This window comes from Cuculus canorus, chromosome 4, assembly GCF_017976375.1.
Source record: "Cuculus canorus isolate bCucCan1 chromosome 4, bCucCan1.pri, whole genome shotgun sequence".
In the NCBI taxonomy this organism is placed as follows: Eukaryota; Metazoa; Chordata; class Aves; order Cuculiformes; family Cuculidae; genus Cuculus; species Cuculus canorus.
The window spans coordinates 23,965,739-23,975,683 of NC_071404.1; the positions used below are offsets into that span (position 1 = coordinate 23,965,739).

At 35.1% G+C, this 9,945-nt stretch overlaps 1 long non-coding RNA gene across 2 annotated transcripts in view; it reads right to left on the reverse strand.

The window, feature by feature from the left end:
- The window catches only part of LOC128852061 (uncharacterized), a 57,324-nt gene extending 48,889 nt beyond the window's left edge, over nt 1–8,435 (reverse strand). Inside the window, exon 1 of one of the 2 annotated variants that reach the window (XR_008449672.1) lies at nt 8,336–8,435. This is a non-coding gene — a long non-coding RNA (uncharacterized LOC128852061). The remainder of the gene's footprint in view (nt 1–8,335) is intronic. The other variant, XR_008449671.1, reaches the window with a different exon arrangement.
- Between the last annotated feature and the right edge of the window lie 1,510 nt (nt 8,436–9,945).

Here is a 9,945-nt window from a genome sequence, read left to right on the forward strand (position 1 = left end):
GGTTGGAATTAGATGATCTTTTAGGTCTCTTCCTTTTCCAGGAGGCCCTCTTTAAACTACCAGCAGCCACTACAGTAGCATGAAAATGAAATCAACCATCAGAGGACCTCAGCATCACAGCAACAGATATTACTGAAGTGTCAATGTTTCCAGATAAAGAATAAAACTGACCACACCTCCCTTTACATTTACAGGTGGAAGTGTTTGTATTTTATTTCATTTTCAAGGAGGGAGTTACTCAGGCATATAGAGAAACACGGGACCAGACCCATTCCTCAGCTTTGTTATTCTTCACAATTTTTAGTAAAATGGTAGTATTATTCTTAGTAAAAACGCATTTGAAGTTTAATGCTTTCCATTCGTTAGACTGAAGTAGTGTCCTGTACCCTACAGGGAAAACAATTCATTAGTGGAGTGTTAAGAAACATGCATTCATAACACAAGTTTGCCCTCTTTAACCGCACCTCCAGGCACCTTGCTAATAATTTATGAGGTTGTGAGATGTTCGACAATCAAAAAGAATGAACATTCACTAGGCAGACTCCTAGAAAATCTTAGTCAATGTATTTTAAATTCTATTAAGCTTGAAAAGCAATGTCCATATTCTTCAGTCAGAAGTGAAGCGGTGTGTTTCTCAATGATTTTCAGTTTTTTTAGTAGTATGAACATTATTGTCTCATAGGCTAAATTAATCTCACTCTTACCATAAAAAAGCACAGTTCGACAAGTATGATGTTCCTTAGATAATTTGCAAGTATTAATTTTAATTTTTTACTATTTAGTATTAGAAATCTATAAGCATTTCTTCATGCTTTGATAAACAAAAAATTTAAAACCTTTCTTGAGAGAACCACAATGCTCAGTTTCCAAAATTGTGAAATACCAATAAAGTCTGAGTGAAATATCTGAAAATCCTAAAAATTTAAAATGGAATGCAACAAGCATTTGTAGTTTTCTGCAAGACCTGTGGCATATTTACACCTCTCATAGTCACTCAAGTCAGTTTTGATAAACAAATTAAAGAACAGAAAATATTGTCATTGTGCAGCTGAAGCTGAACAAATTAACAGATTATTATTACCATTCTGCAGTGCAGAATATTTAGTACTCTATGGAGGAAGCTCTGTTCAGTGAATGGACTGGCAAGGTAAGCAAGAGCACAAAGTTATTTGGACTAATTTTGAACAGAAGCAACTCTGAATCCAATTTGGAATTGGATTATTAATCATATTCTAATGCACTGCACAGTGCACACAAAAGATGAAGGAGATGCAAGAGATGAAGCAGAAGCCTTTCTCGTTATGGTCTAACCTTTTGGGAAATCACTTTCTGTGATGTCTGGGGAAAAGGATTTCATAGAGATGGGTGAGACAGGTCTTCAGTGAATCTCCTCCCACCCAGTCCAGGTAGAAGAGCTATATCTTCAGAAAGAGCACTACATTCCAGCTCAATAGCTGGAGATTTTTTGCTTTAGTGGATCTTTCTCTACATAATACCTCCAGAAAGACTATCTCTTTTTTAAAGTAGGATTTTAATAACCTTACAGTATGGGAAAAGACACCTGCATGCAGCAGCAAAATTGTCAAAGTGTAGCTCCAAGCAAGATAAAACTATAGGTGACAAACAATCAAAGGAAAGAAAACAATTCTTGTTGTTCAGACTTTTCTTCAAGTTCTCAAAAATTATTAGGAAATTAAACTTTGGAACAAATATGAACACAGGTTATCAAGGAAACAATAATATCTCTCATGAATTTAATAAAGTATCAAAAGGAGATAGGAGAACTGTCACCTTCCAATAATTCTTATCAAATCTTGAAAGAATATTAAATCTTTTTATGAGGTCCTGTATATGTGTCATTGCACAAGAAAACATATTGTTTACAGTCATGAAGCTTTTCTGAAATGGCAACAGCCACTTCACATTCCCAGCTAAAGAAGCTGTCCTTAGCGTTTAATAAGTATAGCTACATGTATCAATCAAATCAAGGAAAATGCAGATTTTATACATGGATATGAGAATGACAGACTTTTCATTCTGGAGAGAGTTATGCTGCGAGAGAAAAATCTCACAAAAATTTCTTCAGAGAGCAAGAAGTATAATCTGCTACTTCTCAGTATTCTACTATTCAAGCCTAAACAAGAAACCCAAAGGAGGTTCTGGCACAGCTACATAGTAGTTCTATGAGTCTAGCTGACCAAGATGTGTAGAAATGACTGCTACTTGCAGCAAAAGTTTATTGAAGTCAACTTATTGACTTTCATTATTCCTTCGTTCCAGTGTCTCCGTTTCCAATGTTTCCTGAGTTGATCAAATAAAAAAAAATTAAATCAAAAGATCAAATATACTAATTTTCCTATTTCAAGTGACCAGGACAGGAATGTATTTTCATTTCCCTAAAGTACACCCATAAGGAAAATAGATTGTTGTAGTAATGACTGTAGGTTTGCTTGCCAGATTGAATTGATCGATACATTTCTTTCCATACTTAATTTGGACATTTCCGATTAGGAACAGGAACACTTACATTCTAACATTCAATGAGACAAAGTATCTTTATCTATTTATTTAGTAATTACTCCTAAACATAAGTAAGCTTTAATTAATGGTAAAACATTTGTGTATGTGGTTAAAGAAAGAGAAGGTTCCTGTTATATCTGTCTGGTTTATTCCCTCTTTTTTTTTTCTCTGATTACTTTTTCATATTCTTTTACACTAAATACTCATTACCTTTTCAAAATCATTTGATATTTAGAAGCCGTGAGCCTTAGATCAGCCCAGGGGTTCCTGCAGATATCAGGAGATGGAAAGCAGTGCTTATTTTTTTTTTACTTTATATTACCCATTTAAGAAAAATCATATTTCTTGAGCATAATTGATAGACTGCAATGATTTACAAGAAAATAATTTCACTGGGGGACTTTGGGTTGGTGGTATCATATAACACAAGGAAAAAAGTCTGATTGGTTTATGACTGCAGTGGGAAGATGAGAGGAAATTACTATTTAACTCATTACTTGTCAGCTTCTTTGTTGTTGTTGTTTGTAATATATGGATCTAGCATTGGATTTTATGTCTGGAGATATTTCAAGCTACTAAAACATTTATTAGTTTAATAATGTTAGAAATTATTGAAATGCTATAAATGTTTAAACTGGAATATAGAGTCTCCTGGATTTGGTGTTCAAACGAAAGTGATTTTGACTACAATTCTTTGAACAGGGAGGTAACCTCAGTGCTTGAGCATGTCACTCTGTTAACCAAGAAAACCTGCCATATTAATGTTTTGTTGATAGGTTTGGACTTTCTGAAATCAGAAAGACGGGCTAAAATACAACATTAAGCAAAAGTTTTCACAAAATTGGTGTGCTATCCCTCTCCAGTTACTACAATTCTGCACATTGGTACAAAGCAGAAACCTGGTAACCAGAGGAAAATGGCATCATGGAGTTTAGGATGAGAAAACGCTGAAAGCTCTGTGGCTACACCAAGTAATTTTCTACTGTATCTATACATCACATAACCATGGTGGGTCAAGTATTTCTGATTACTTTCTTAACCTAATGCCCTCAAAATCTGAGAGGGAATAAGATTCAGTGACCTGTGCAAGCATTCTTTGTTCCCTAAGTAACATCTCTGTTCCCAGTTGAGTATCTACTGTTTCTCTTTGCCTGCCCTTATGCTGGAAGCTGAACTCTCCAGGTAGGTCATCTTAGCTAGGGCTTGTGCTCATAAAGGCACTTACAGTTTGCTTAGATCAAAGCATTAGTTGATAACCAGATTTTAGGGCCCTTTCTGTCACAAACAGGAAAGGAGAGTAGACTGTTGTGGCCACAGATGAAATCTTTCAGTTGAGTAAGGATGTGAATCCCGACAGCTTAACTGGAGCTTTTCAGAACCAAGATATGTGCAAATATCTAGTGGCTGATAGGCCTCCAGGTTGCAGCAAATTTATGAATGACCACAACATTTGTGTCATAATATCACCTTTTATTTTCTCAGAAACCTGCCTTCTGACCAAACGCCACCTCTGTCTTCCATGATTTTCAGCTTTTTCACAGGCTTTTTTGGGTTGGTGGTCTTGTATTTCTGACTTATCTCTGTCATGCCAGCTAACTATTCACCTCCTGATAGAAAGGATATTAATGTACTAGACACTGAGACAGCAACTATTTTAACCTTTGTGCATGTGAGAATACCTCACTATTTTTTGTTAAATATAAGTGGTAACTCAATGCTGTCACTGGTTAAAAATAATAGCAATATTCTGGTATTTCCTTTTGGCTCCCAAACAGATCTGCTTAACCACTTACAATTCTTGACTAAATCTGGAACAATTCACTTCTCTATAGTGCATGCAGAAGGAGAGGATTTTGGCTGCTGGAAAGGCAGGCAGGCTGACGATTGCCGTGTCCAGCCAGATACTTTCCTAATTGCAATGTCTCCTCCTCCAGCTGAGACATTCAACAGAGTTATAGAAATAAACACAAGGGAGGAAACAGATGAGGGAAGGGAGAGAACTTCCCACTGATTGGATTATTAATTGCATTTTCAATCTCATTGTCCCATTCTGCTGTAGAAGAGAAGGGGAGAGGGATTCACATATAGGCTGAAGTACAATGAAAGAGATATCCCTTCTTAGTATTCAAACTGGGAAAAGAGAAAAGGAAATCCAAGGTAAAGCTAATTTTCATTTCAAAGCAAAACTGAAAAATAATCTGAAAGATTTTTAATTTAATCCGCTCCAGGTCCACGCTTCTCACTTCTCTTATTAATTAATTATTTCTTTACACTAAAAGAAAGATTACAAGAAACAATAGAAAAAGGTAAATAAGAGATAATTTTGTGTCCATCAGACAGAAATAGTTTCAAAATTCTAAAGATTTTTAAAATGTTATTTCACTCAATGTTTGTTACCAAATGATGCATCTTTTTAACTTCTTCAGAGCTGAGAGTAAATTAACTTATGGTGATATTTCAATAACACTTTGTGGCAAAGAGGCAAACACATACAATTAACTTCACATCCAGTAAATTTACACAAATATTTTATGGCTCACTGCACCTCCAGTCACTGCAGAAATTACCATCCATCATTCTGAAACTTTTTTTTAAATGTTTTACATGAAAAAAACTCCTGCTTTTTTTTTTTTTATTTCTGCTTCGTGAGAATGATCACATTTTCACACCAATAAAATTCTGTTCTATCCAACACTTATTTAAGTCCTGTCATTCTAAATATTTAAAATACCATTACTGCAAAACCATCTTGTGGGAAATCTGCAAGCTTTATCTTCTTAATTTTTTTTTCTCCAAAGTAGAAGTAAAATCGAATGATATTACATGTGTGTTCTTTCAAATTTCTAAGTATTTCTTCAGTTATTTATCAGAAAATGAGATTAAAAAAACATATTTTCAGTCATGAGTTTACATTTTGAACTATTCATTTGTACTATTTCAGTTTCAGCCAGACTGAGATTCTGCCAGCTCTCCATATCCAGTTATCAATAAACTAGGCAGAGACGGAAGAGAGCAGTGCTCTGAACTGGGAAAAAGTGCTATCCAGAGTGTTTTATCTTATGCATAAAAGTCATAAAAAAACTGAATGATCTTTCTGAATGGCACAATACATTATATAAGTATTAAATAACAGAGAAGCTGAGACAAGAACCTTGTGATACAGCAAAAAGTACTGGGAGAGTCTTAGACAAAAAATATGCACACAAAGAAACCCAGAAATTCACATAACAATGTAAAAAAAGGAAAAAGATAAATTCATTTAAAAGACAGAAGGAATAGCCTCTAATGGCTTAGATATCTTTGTTTTTCAGTTCTGCATGATGTGGTTATGCCTGAATATTTCTGTGGTGAGAATGGTGGATGGTAAAAATTTTCCATATTCACTAACTTCTGGCACTGTTTTACCATGGCTTTTGTATCCGAGTTCTTCTTCTCAGAAACATATCTATCTTTATTTTTAACTTCTTTTTTTTTTTACTATTGATAATATGTTAATAAAAATACTACTAAGGTAGTATCTTTTTGTCTGAAAACACAACACAGAGAGAAACAGTGATAAATATTCTAAATGTTTTTATCATGCATATGATGTATGTTAAATCTATACAGTTCAAAGGTTTCAGTCACTAGAAGAGGAAGTCTTAGAAGGAAGATTTCTTTCTATATTGACTATATCTTGTACCCTCTTCTAGATTTCCGAGCATTTTTCTGAATATTCCTAACTCTTTTCTAAACTATTCTTTCTATTTTTTCTAAACTATTCCTAAGAAAATCACCATGGAATGAACTGTAGACCAGGTTAGCCGTGACTTTGAACTGAGGGACATTCATCAAGGTCAATAGGTCCAACATTTCCAAACCTTCAAAGTTTCTAGGTAAAGGTGGATAGAAGGAGAAGAATGTTGTGAAAGTGGTATGATGATGGTCAACAATTAGCTGATTAATTAAACTTTCACTGTGTAGTCCAGTCTACAGAAGACAAATGCATGATGTATATCTACATTTAACAACTTCAATTAAACTGCCTTAGAAATGACAATAATTCAATACAATTAAAAAAAAAAAGTCATTCTGGAATTCTGGTTTTCAGCTGAAATAATTCCTCAAAACATTGTTTGAAAGACATAGAAAAGCACAGTTTCAAATAAATTCTGACCAGGATCTTTTTCTGCTTCAGATCTTGGGGCGTACCTTCCCAGGGACTCTGCTAATCACTCCATTTTTATCCTCCATCAATAATCAGATTCTGTCAGTCCATTGTCTTATCTAGGAAAGCTAATTTCAGTAGCAGCATCATACTAAAATGGTCCTGCCACTCAAAGGTAATTGAATTCTTTTGAGACGTTTCAAAAAATTATAATTGGTCCTTTTGAAATGGCAGCAACAGATTTAGTCTGGGCTAAAATATGCAGATACAGTATGTCTGGGACATTTTATACTTTTCTGTCTCTCTGGTGTCCCCTCTCTGAGGATTCCTATTTTGTAAGTGAATCATGTTCCACAGTATTGGAAAATTTTTCTTTAGTATCTACACTATGTAGAACTAAAGCTTTTTGAAATAAAACATAGACGCTGTTCGTAAATCTTTGCAGTTTGAATCCAAGTTTAGGCAAGAAAATCTAGATAGGCTTAGGCCAACTGATATTTTTATTGATCAGCATTTTTTGTCAATGATTTTTTGTGAAATAATAATGTTAAGGCATAGTTTCAGGTTTGTTTCTACAGTGTAAGTTTGTTTAATCGAAATGTAACTGAGCGGGGCTGAAGGACAGCCACTTTGATGAAAGCCATATAGAACTGCTCTCACAAACTCTTCCAGAATGAACTTTTAAGATTTTTCAGTGTTGTCTGCTGTAACAGCAAAATAAAATTACCAGAAATGAACAATGCAGGATAAGAACAGCATAAAGTTGATATGCAAAAATGCTTACTTAAAGATAAAATTCTATGAAATAGCAGAACAAAAGTTATTTTTTTCACTAGCTGGCCAAATACCTTAGGGAAGTTGACTTGTTGCATAGAATAAAAAAAAAAAAAAAAAAAAAAAAGCAGAGAGCAAAGCAGAGCTGATAAACTGCTGCTTTCAAGAAAAGATAAATGGCCACAAGGATGTGGCTTCCACATTTATGAGTGGAGAGGGTTTTTTTAATCTTAATGAGGAATGCAGCTTTTTGCATTTCTGTTTTCAGCTTTATTTTTACAGAATCTGATTTTCACTTTTAATAACTAAGACTTAGACAAAACTAAACACACAAATTTTTTTCATTTCCAGAAGTTTCTATTTGTTTCTATATTGCATAATATTTAATTTCAACAGTCACATTCTTGTAATATTATAAAGTTCATGAGGTAAAAGATTTTAACTTATTTTTCACTTGTAGACTCCTGTAATACATCTTCAATTGCAGGACCACTTTCAGAAAAGATGATCCAAAAAATGAATCCAAAGTATTTTATATTTCCCAGCAAGGTATCATAACATATGAAGTTTAGAGTGAATGAGAAGAGTTAAACGCTAGTTCAGTTGTGAAAGCTGGCATTGTGTAATTAACAGCCACTTCCATTCCTGTAGTATTTTCCACTTTCGCACATTAACAAGGGAGTCTGGGAAACCTGGGATCCATTTCACAGTCATTAACAGCTCCCTCCAGTCATCATTAGGATTAATTACAGAAGACTTTAAACCTATTCAGAAATTTTGTACGTTACAATGATCTATTTTGGCTTTGAGGCTTCATTCTAGAACTGACTCCAGATTGTCGGGATAGCCCCAAGATAGATCCAAAACAAGCTATAAGAAAGTGAACGGAAATACCTGAATTTGCTCTTCATGATCTTATCTGAACACTGGTAGACTCCCTTCCCTTTTTCAAAGCAGACCTCCTTTACTATATGCCTGGAAACCTCTCTCAGCCGCTGCCAAATATGCAATGTACTTTGATTCTGGTGTGTCCTTGGATTTTGCTCAGGTGAATCCTGCTCCTGAGTCTGGTAAGCACTGCGTGATATGGGCTTGAGTTCTGTCTTCCTACTTTGCTTGATAGTTTTATGGCCACAACTCCAGTCTCACAGACATTCTGTGTCTGAATTACAAGCTTTTCCCACTGTTTCTCCTTGCCCTTCCCCTTCTCTCTCCTTCATCTTGCCTCCCCTCCTCTCCCTTCCCCTTCCCTTCCCTCCTCTCCCCTCCTCTCCTTTCTCCTTCCCCTTCCCCTTCCCCTTCCCCTTCTCCTTCCCCTTCCCCTTCCCCTCCCCCTTCCCCTTCCCCTTCCCCTTCCCCTTCCCCTTCCCCTTCCCCTTCCCCTTCCCCGTCTTCCCCCTCAGCCTGAACTCGCACATTGCAGTTCTCTAAACTGATTGACCAAAAGGTCTGAGTCTGAAACAGATTAGGCTGAAATGCAAGTCTATCTCGATAAAGCAAGACCAAGTCAATGGATGGTTGGTTTCCTAGCTCAAAAAAAAAATAAAATAAAAATATAGAAGATGATTGCTCTTGTTCAGTTTCAGAAAGAAGTCTAGTCTCCTGGATTTCCTTTACATACTGGCCACTTCTGCAATTCTTAAACATATGTTCCAAGAAAAACAGTTAAGTATACAAGGTGAAATATTTACTAATTTAGGAAAAGTGTAAAACTGAATTTACAATTTTTTCAATTAGGAAAACTTTTTTTATTGTTATTACTACTGGGTAACTGAACATATTGGGTTTTAGAGAAACAACAGTTCATATTTAGTGCCTATCTTGATGCTAACAAGATTATAGTTAGAACCACTTTATTGTAGCAATGTCAACAAGGTCTCCTCAGGGCAGAACAATCCTTTCAGTTTAAAATTCTGTTGTCAAAATACTAGAATAGTGCGACTTCCAAAATAATAGGAGTATCATAGATGTGAATTGCAATTCTTTTTGCCACATTCCCCCACCTTCTTGTCTTTCCAAGAAAAGCGTTTGGATATCTGCAGCCATCAAAAGGCAGTAAGCAGTGGGGAAAGCAAGTTGGGAAATTAAGTCAGTAAGGGTTGAATTGTTGTCAATTGCCATTTTATTATAACAGCGGTTCAAGAAATTATTATATTGCAGTGAGAATTTCAGTGGATTATAATAGATAATCATAATGTTTGTAAGCATCGTTGTTACAGAATGTTATAATAATTTCTACCCATCATACTCTGCACACGCATTGCTGCAGGTAATAGATATCAACAGAACAAACAATGAAGAGAAACATGTTATGCATGAAAAATACACACATCTGAGTAAGGAATTTTTGCTAAGGTGGAAGTAGGAGGGAGGATATTTTTCAGCTTAGAATCCTCTCCCACTAGTGTTCCTTCCTCCTTAAATAGAACAAAAAAGAATAGATAACAAAAGTTAATTTACTTCTCCTAGAGAGAAAAATAAACTTTGACTTACAAAGATTATGC